This window comes from Cebus imitator, unplaced genomic scaffold (assembly GCF_001604975.1).
Source record: "Cebus imitator isolate Cc_AM_T3 unplaced genomic scaffold, Cebus_imitator-1.0 Scaffold139, whole genome shotgun sequence".
Lineage (NCBI taxonomy): Eukaryota > Metazoa > Chordata > Mammalia > Primates > Cebidae > Cebus > Cebus imitator.
In genome coordinates, this window is record NW_016107454.1 from 2,281,466 (window position 1) to 2,291,337 (window position 9,872).

The following is a 9,872-nucleotide window of genomic DNA, read 5'->3' on the forward strand; positions in this document are numbered from 1 at the left end:
GTTATCAGATTTTGCCCCATAAATAATGAGGCATGTGACACCATACACCACCAATGCAGTATATCTTCACGTACACCGTGTTGCCTGTTTTCGTAGTGATGAAAGCAAAGCTTCATCTGAATTAAATTTAAGTAGCTTAACTGAGCAATGACTGATCCATAAATGGGGCAGCCCCCAGAATCATAACAGATTCACAGAGAATCCAGGAATGCCTGTGGTCAGAACAAATTTATAGACAAAAAAGGTGAAGTGATGTAGAGGAATCACAAGTGAGTTACAGAAACAGTGAGTTTGATTACAAGTTGGTCTTCGCCCTGTTTGAACGCATTTTTAACATTCAGCAGTGTACAAGTGGTTGAAGTATAGCTGCTGGGCTGGCAGACACTCAGCTACTGTGACAGATGCATACTACTAAGTTAGGTTTTCAATTTTGTCTGACAATTAAGCTAGATTACAGTTCATCTACAAGGACTCAAATATAGAGGTACAGAGTCCTTCCCAGGCCATATTTAGTTTGCTTTGACACTAGTTTTCTAGACTGCCTTAACCAAGTGCCACAGACTAGGATGCTTCAAGTACGTCAAGATTTAAGATATCAGCAGGGACATGCTTCCTCTGAAACCTGTAGGTCAGGCCTTCATTGTCGCTCCAGGCTTTGGTGAGGACCTGGCACTGTCAGTCCCTGGTTTGCAGTTGGTTACCCCTCATGTCTGCCTTTGTCATCGGGTTGTTCTCCTGAGTAGATCTGTCTTCACAGTTTTTCACGAGGACACCAGGGGCCACTGTACACCAATATGACCTCATTTTAACTAACTACATCAGCAGTGACCCTATTTACAACTAAGGTCACAATCTAAGGAGGTGGGTGCCTCTTTTTTGGAGAGGCACAAGTCAACCAATAACACCGATTCTTGCTGAACTGGTTCAACTTGATTCTAACCAGGTAATCTAACATCTAGTTTATAGGAAATTCTGGGGTTACAGAACTATCTGCCAAAACAACTTAGGCACACCCAGCCTTTAGATGTTCTCGACACAATACTCCTGAGTTCTTCAAATTTCAATGTTTTGCAAAACAATAATAAATATAAATAAAAATTGTAGGGAATTTTCTAGATTTAAAGAGGCAAAAGAGAAATTAAATCCAAATGAATTGAATGAAATTTGATCAGATTCTTTTCCAAGACAAAAGCCATTATAAACAATATTTTTTGATAATTGGAAAATTTAAATATAGTCTTAGTGCTACAAATTATGAAGAAATTATTGTTAGTATTCAAAGTATAAAAATGGTATTGGGGTTACTGTAGGGTACTCTTTTACTTTTACACATAGATTGTCACACATATAATATTTGCTTTCAATAAATGAGCAGGAATGTATATATATGTATGTATGTATGTATGTGTGTGTGTGTGTATATATTATATATATATATATATATAATATATATATGTATATAAATGCATAAATATAGCGAAGACTTAAAAGATACTCAGCCAGGAAGAAAGTCCACAGGTATCCATTCCTCATGTTATTCTTCCGGGAAGACACCCTGCATGTGTGCATTCTGTGTGTTATTCTTCTGGGAAGACAGTCCGCATGTGTGCATTCTGTGTGTTATTCTTCCAGGAAGACAGTCCGAATGTGTCCTTCTGCGTGTTATTCTTCCGGGAAGACAGTCCGCATGTGTCCCTTCTGCGTGTTATTCTTCCGGGAAGACGGTCCGCATGTGTGCAGAGCCCCTCTCCTGTGCTGTCCTGATTGGTGAACTGTCCTCTTGGCTCCCAAGAATTTTTGACCCCAGAATCAGAAATTACACTTGTAAATGTAGAAAGACATTACTGGAGGGTTTCTTTCTCTCTTTAAGGAATGCAAAATATATTTATTATTTAAATATCATTTAAAGGTTTCTATATCAAAAGTTAAAACTGGTAGTTATATTTTAATCTCCTGCTACGTGAAAGACCCTGTCTTTTTAAGTTTATTGTCTATTTAATTCTAACAATTTTAAACAAGATTGATGTAAGTTTTCATTTAAGAAAAGCTCAAAATAGAATTTAACAAATGTGCCGCTGTTCACCTGCCTGGACATTGCAGATGTAGCTGTGAAATCCTGACTTCTCTCAGTCCAAATCCTATGATCTTTCCAGTGTTCTTCTTGTTCTGACAGCCTTTATCTTTGTTCTCGCCACTTGCTATTTCCATCCTTATTTCTTCCTCTTTTTCCCTTCAGATAATAGAACATTGTCCCAAAGTCTTTCCTCATTAACTTTCAAGATGAAGGTCGTTTGTACATACTTTCATTTTTTGATACCTCTGCAGACATACATATAACTTCCCCTAAGCACTGCAGAGGCAAACAGAAATGATAACACATGCAGGAGACACTATCTATATCTCAAATAATTCAATTTCCATTTTATTATATAGAAATTATTTTTATGGGAAAAAATAATGCCTTAAACATATGGATGTAAGATGACTACTGCAACCCAATCACTCTGGTTTATTCAATAGACATTTTCCTAACCAAGACCCTCAACTCCTAAGAATGTGGTCAAGGTGTATGTAACCAGTCTTGGATAGAAAGTGGCGGCCAATTTCCGACATCCCAAAGATTAGAGAAATTATGTGCTGATGATATTCCAAGGAAAGACCAGAACTTGTGCCAGAATTCAAAACTTCTAGCTCTGAGAAGGAGAAGCCTTGGTCATGAATAAGCAGGTTTTGCTTCTCTCAGCATATGACATTTAAATTTGCTTTATCAACAGACACTTTTCAATATTGTCTCTGTATATGACATATTACTAAGTATTGTAGAGGATAAGGGAATGGCCCTCCTCTTAAATAATGTTAATTGTTTGTTGTTATTAAGGTTCCATGACATTTTGCTCAGAGTTCTAGAGTCAGCCAGACCACAGGTATGAATTGCAGCATAGAATTTAGCATGTTTCTAATCTCTGCAAGTCTTTGCATGCTGCTCAGGAACAGCAGTGTCACTTATGTCATCGAGTTGATATGGAGATTACGTAACAGAATGCATACGAAGCACATGTATAGCAACGATACGAATAACAACTAAGAAGTTAGTGAAGAAGGCTATGATGAAGACTGACGATGAAAGTATACATGGTGAGCAGGAGGTGAAGGCTAAAATGACAGTCAAGTCTACATCCTCTGCCGGTTTCAGCATCCCTTCCTGTGCTGTATTCACAATGCAATGACCGTGATGATAGGACGGTGAGGATAAATTGTTGAGATGAAAGAAGAGGAGGCAATGAACCACGTATAAAAAGGGTGTCCAAATCAAACGTGGAGTCAGGAAAGGATTTCTGAATGAAGTGACGCTGCAGCTGAATTTCAAGGATGGGCATGAATCAGCTTAGGTAAATATATGTTATGAGAAGGTATGCCAGGACAGCAGAGGAAGGAATGCATGCCTATGCCTGAAGGAGAGACATTGGAAAACACAGTCTACAAGTGACCTAAGAAGACGCTGTGTAGTGGATACCCTTGAGATCTGGAGTAGTGCCTTCTTGCTCAGCTAAGTAGGAATCACCAACCATTCTGAGATCTGTGAGACAATAAAAGAAAGACACATATCAAGAATGTGAATGACAGAATGGTTTACTTTTATTCTGATTTATTTTCATAGTCTAAGGAAATTTATGTGAAGGATTGTTTCTATCATATTTGAACACCCCTCTAACATCATTGATACTGACACATCTTTTTCCTGCCTCATTTTTGTTGATGATCATGAATAAATAGATACAGAGTAGTAGGCTACCATGAATATTGTTTTAAAACACACAGCAAAAATCGCCATCAGAATAATGATCTCATTGTTCCCTCAAAGCAGCCATAAAGGCAGCAGCCTGTCTTGCAGACAGCATTGCGGCACAGGAATGGTTTATAGTGGGTGATAAGGTGAAAAGCTGTAAGCCATGGGGCTTTAAAAATAGGCATCACCCTTTGCTTTGGCAGAAAATAGCTAAAGTAAAGGACTAGAAAGAGAATCGTTACAGTTGAGTGGTCCTGTAACAAGAAGACGGTGGCTTTTCAATTCATTTTGTAATCAAGGGTCCTAAGTGCAGTCACCTCTTTTGTTTTTAAGATATGAAGGTCTCCCTCAGCTGACAAACTACCTAGAGTATCATAATCAAATAAGAAACCCTTCCAGGCTAGAGAGAGGCTCAAAAAGTGAAGTCAGGTGGGCATTTTGATAAGCTATCCTTTTACAACAACTAGAGAAACACGTCATCCCCAGACAAGTCTCAGCCACATGCCACTAGGAATTCTCTCAAGATCTTATGTAAAAATATCTACACTCTTCAAAGTAAAATTGACAGCAACTTCTTTGTCAAGGTAGCATGTATTCAGACAGGAGGCTTATTTTTAAAGTTTCTACACCACAAATAGCCTTGGTGGGTATTGGATACCAAGGTTCTTAAAGATGTTGAACGTTTGATTAAGTGACATTTTAACCCTCACATGTTTTCTGTATTGGTGTCCAATTTGAAGCCAATATTTTGTATCACACATCCTACGTGCCTGCCTAAAAGATGAAATATAAGAAATTACATGGGTGAATGGATTATTGTTTTTTTACTAAGATAAAAATATTCCAAAAACCAGATGTGTTGAGATTAGCTCTGTTTTACCTGTGAACTTCCAGCCATCTGAGTATTCGGCTCACATTCTGTATAGGATGAGTTTATTTGCTCAAAAACTCTTTTTTTTTTTTTTTTTTTTGAGACAGAGTTTCACTCTTGTTACCCAGGCTAGAGTGCAATGGCACGATCTCGGCTCACCACAACCTCTGCCTCCTGGGTTCAGGCAATTCTCCTGCCTCAGCCTCCTGAGTAGCTGGGATTACAGGCATGCACCACCATGCCCAGCTAATTTTTTGTATTTTTAGTAGAGACGGGGTTTCACCATGTTGACCAGGATGGTTTCGATCTCTTGACCTTGTGATCCACCAGCCTTGGCCTCCCAAAGTGCTGGGATTACAGGCTTGAGCCACCGCCCCCAGCCCCCAAAACTTTTCATCTTTGCAGGGTTTGTCGTGAGCAGGTAAAGATGGTTTATACCTGCTTTCATGATAGCAAAAAGATGGCTCAAATACCTGTTGTGCCAAATGGATCTGGTGACTTTAAAAAATGATGAAAATCTTCACTTACATATAGACTAAGCCACAGGTAATGGTTAATTTTCTGTGTCAACTTGACTGGGACATGGTACCAAGATATTTGGTCAAACATTATTCTAAGTGTTTCTGGCGGGGGGGTGGTGTTTTTAGATGAAGTTAACATTTAAATCAGTGGACTTTTAGGAAACAGACTGCCCTCTATGTGTGGGTGGGCCTCCTTCTATCAATTGAAGGCCTTATTAGAACTAAGAGTGATTTCCCCCCAAAGAGGAAATTTGACCAAGCAGATGGCCTTTGGGCTCAAACTGCAACATCATCTCCTCCCTGGGACTCCAGCTTGTGTTCTTACACTGACTTGCCAGCCACACCATCCCATGAGGCAGTTCCTTAAAAGCTCTCTCAATAGGCAGGTGATAGACAGATGAGCTACACATCCTGCTGCAGAGTTCTCAGGTACCACACACCCTAATTAGCTAAAGGAAAAGACAGAGAAGTATTTTTTACCAATGTATTTAGAAGGTGCTCTCCTCTGCTGAATGTTAGTGGCTGTCCTTCCATTTGCACAGACAACATGACAGTTTTGTTCCCTCCCTTCTGCTGTCCTCAGAGGCTAAAGCATTTGGTGCCTGAGCATCAGAGAAAACACAAACCATGCAGGAGCGTCAGCTGCAGCTGTAGGCTCACCGGCATTTCCCTGGAAAGCCCTTTGACGTAGGAGCTGTGTGCTAGAACCAAGCAGCTACAGCCTGCAGTTACCAAGAATTTCTTTTAAAAGTAGAGTCTCTTAATTCTCCTGCACACAGCCCAGTGATTCAGGGTCTGAGGATAACACAAAGTATTTTGTTTTCAAAACACCCAGCCTCCCTTCCTTTAGTCACATCCCCACCTACATGAAAGGCTCCATGCTCAAGTCAGGAATGCCCAAGGATATAGCTAATTCCAGAAATTCCAGCAAAATTCTACAATCCTGTATTTCCCCAACCTCTTAGCTTGGGAGACTGTCTTATTCCTTTTGAATAAATAAGGAAAGCCTATATTTAAAAGTTCATTTAAAAAATAAATCTAGAAAGTTCAGTCTTCTTATTAGAAGCACTTATTCAAGAGTACTGTGGCCCTACATTAGAGAGATGGCTCCTGAGAGCCCTGGACCCTCAGAGAAAACAACTCAACAGTCTATGCTTGAACCAGCCACACTGGCTCTGCCTATTCAGGTTGGACTCTGCTGGCCCATACGGGCCTATCTAATAAACAGCGTATATGGAGGGGAGAGCATCTGCTTGGGTTCCAGTGGCCAAGGGTGCAAATCCTTTCCCACAACTCATAAGCTACAGGTTAGAGTCAATTAGATCAAGACTTTCGAGTCTTTGGGCCACAGACTTCTAATTTGTTAAGTGGGAATACTAACTAGTACTTCAGGTGTTGTGCGTAAGAATTAAATGAGAGAGTGTGTGTAACACTCGGTGAATTGAATAGATAGTCACAGAAGATTAGAATCCTCCCTCTTTATTAGCTGGGACTGATGGCCTTTGATAATAGACAACACAATCAATAGTGTAATTTCCTGTTTATCAGGGAAAATTAATGTATGCGGTGACCTAGAGAAGGATATGAGGCAGATGTATTATCATTGACAAAAAGAAACACAGATTTTCTAAGTGATGAAAGTCAGAAAGCTAATTAATTACAAAGGCTGGCTTTGAAAATACGTATGAATGGGTTACGTGCCCATAATTCTGCCTGTAAAATACACTATCATAAATCAACTCTAAAAGCACTTAGTACTTTATAAGGTAGATTGCAGGTGCTTCAAAAGGGCTGATTAATAATTATTGTTTGCCTAGGGTTCACATTCATTACCCTCTCAACAATTCTCAAAGAAGGCATGATTGCTGTAATATCCTTGCTTTTCTACCCCATGGCCATGACCTTCCAGTCCCTGCCATTTTCAATTAGTATCAGAAGCCATGAGCTTCCAAGAGGGCTGGAAGTAACCCCACCACCAAGGTGAATCTTGCTTAGCATTAATCTATGGTGATAATTCCATTCACTTACCTGTGGTTGTTTAAGAAATAAACATTATGAATATCCTGAAGATGGCCGACTAGAAACAGCTCAGGATTGCAGCTCCCAGTGAAAGCACAGAAGGTGAGTGGATGCCGCATTTCCAGATGGATTTTTATTGCCCACAGACCAGGAGATTCCCAGGTGGAGAAGCCCTACGGGATGCTAGTGCGGCTGTTTTGACCTGCGCAGATGTTTTGGCCAGAGCAGCTGCTTTGCTGGAGCCCTGGTGCAGGGGTTCTCCGTACAAAATACACTGGTCCGGTTGCTCTCTTAGCTGGCGGTTGGAGCCCCAGGAAGGCAGATCGCCCATTCATCTAATTTAAAAGGGGACTGAAATAGGGAGCCTGGACAGGAGATTCCTGGGCAAAACAGCTGTCAGGAATCTCAGCGCTGCTGTTTCAGCTGGCACAGTGAGTCGCCGCACAGGAAATCACACAGATCCCTGCGCCTTTTCAATAGATGACTGGAACACCTGGGATAGAGTCGACCATTAAACTAAAAAAAAAAAAAAAAAAAAAGACTCTGATGAGGTAGTCAGGTAATCAGGCTCGGCTGGTCCCATGCTCCCACAAAACAAAAAACAAAAAACAAAACAAAACAAAAAACGTAATGGAAAACGCTCTGTGTTGAGAGTTTCGGAGCAAGCACAGCTGAACCAGGGACGGTCTAGTTCTGTGGGGGAGGGGCGTCTGCCATTATTGAGGCACTGCACCACTACGGAGGCAGTCCACCATTGCTGAGGCAGCCTGCTGTTGCCAAGGCAACCCGCCAATACAGAGAGAGTCCGTCATTACAGAGGCGGGCCACTATTGCCGAGGCAGTTCTAACTACACCCATATAAACAGGACTGCAGGGAAGATCACACGGCAGCTGGGCAGAGCCCACGGCAGCTGGGCAGATCCCACAGTAGCTCAGAAAAGTATCTGCAGGCAGACAGTGACTAGACTGCCTCCTTGCCAGGCAGGGCAGCCCTGAAAAAAAAAAAGGCAGCAGCACAACCGAAACTCATAAATAAAGCCCTAACTCCCTGGGACAGAGCACCTGGGGAAAAAAAAAAAAAAAAAAGGGAGTTTATGAGTTCTGCTGCAGCAGACCTAAACGTACCTGCCCAGCAACTCTGAATAACAATGGAGCTCACAGCTCAGCACTTGAGCTCCAATGAATGACAGATTGTTTCCTCAAGCAGCTCCCTGACTCACATATGTCCAAAGAGTCACCTCACAAAGGAGAGAACAGACTGACATTTGGCGGGTATCCTTCTGGGACAAAGATAGCAGAAGAAGAAACTGGTAGCAACCCTTACTGTTCTGCAGCTGCTGCAGGTGATCCCCAGGTAAGCAGGGCCTGGAGTGGACCTCAGCAGTCCTACAGCAGAGGGCCCAGACTGTTAGAAGGAAAACTAAGAAACAGAAATAACTATATGATCCACAAACTGGAATTTCACCCAGAGACCCAATCTGAAAGTCAGCAACTACAAAGACAACAGGTGGATAAATCCACAAAGATGGGAAGAAACCATCGCAAAAAGGATGAAAACACCCGAAACCAGAACACCTCTCCTCCTACAATGGATCACAACACCTCACCAGCAAGAGAACAAGGCTGGATGGAGAATGAGTGCGATGAAATGACAGAATCAGACTTCAGAAGGTAGGTAAAAAGAAACTTCTGTGAGCTAAAAGAACATGTTCTAACCCAATGCAAAGAAACTAAGAACCTTGAAAAAAGATTTGACAAAATGCTAACAAGAATGGACAACATAGAGAGGAATATAAGTGAATTGATGGAGCTGAAAAACACAACAGGAGAACTTTGCGAAGCATGCACAAGTTTCAAAAGCCAAATTGACCAAGCAGAAGAAAGAAATCAGAGGTTGAAGGTCAACTCAATGAAATAAAACGAGAAGGCAAGAATAGAGAAAAAAGGTTAAAAAGGAATGAACAAAGTCTCCAAGAAATGTGGGACTATGTGAAAAGACCTAATCTACATTTGATAGGTGTACCTGAATGTGACAGAGAGAATGAATCCAAGCTGGAAAGTACTCTTCAGGATACTATCCAGGAAAACTTCCCCAACCTAGCAAGGCAGGCCAATATTCAAGTCCAGGAAATGCAGAGAACACCACAAAGATATTCCTCAAGAAGAGCAACCCCAAGGCACATAATCATCAGATTCACCAGGGTTGAAATGAAGGAGAAAATGCTAAGGGCAGCCAGAGAGAAAGGTCAGGTTACCCACAAAGGGAAGCCCATCAGACTCACAGCAGATCTCTCAGCAGAAACCCTACAAGCCAGAAGAGAGTGGGGGCCAATATTTGACTTCCTTAAGGAAAAGAACTTTCAACCCAGAATCTCATACCAAGCCAAACCAAGCTTCATAAGTGAAGAAAAAATAAAATCCTTGGTGAGCAAGCAAGTACTCAGAGATTTCATCACCACCAGGCCTGCTTTACAAGAGCTCCTGAAAGATGTTCTACACATATAAAGGAAAAACCAGTACCATCCACTCCAAAAACATGCCAAATAGTAAAGAGCATCAACACAATGAAGAATCTGAATCAACTAATGGGCAAAACAGCCAGCTAGCATCAAAATGGCAGTATCAAATTCACACATAACAATATTAACCCTAAATGTAAATGGACTAAATGCCC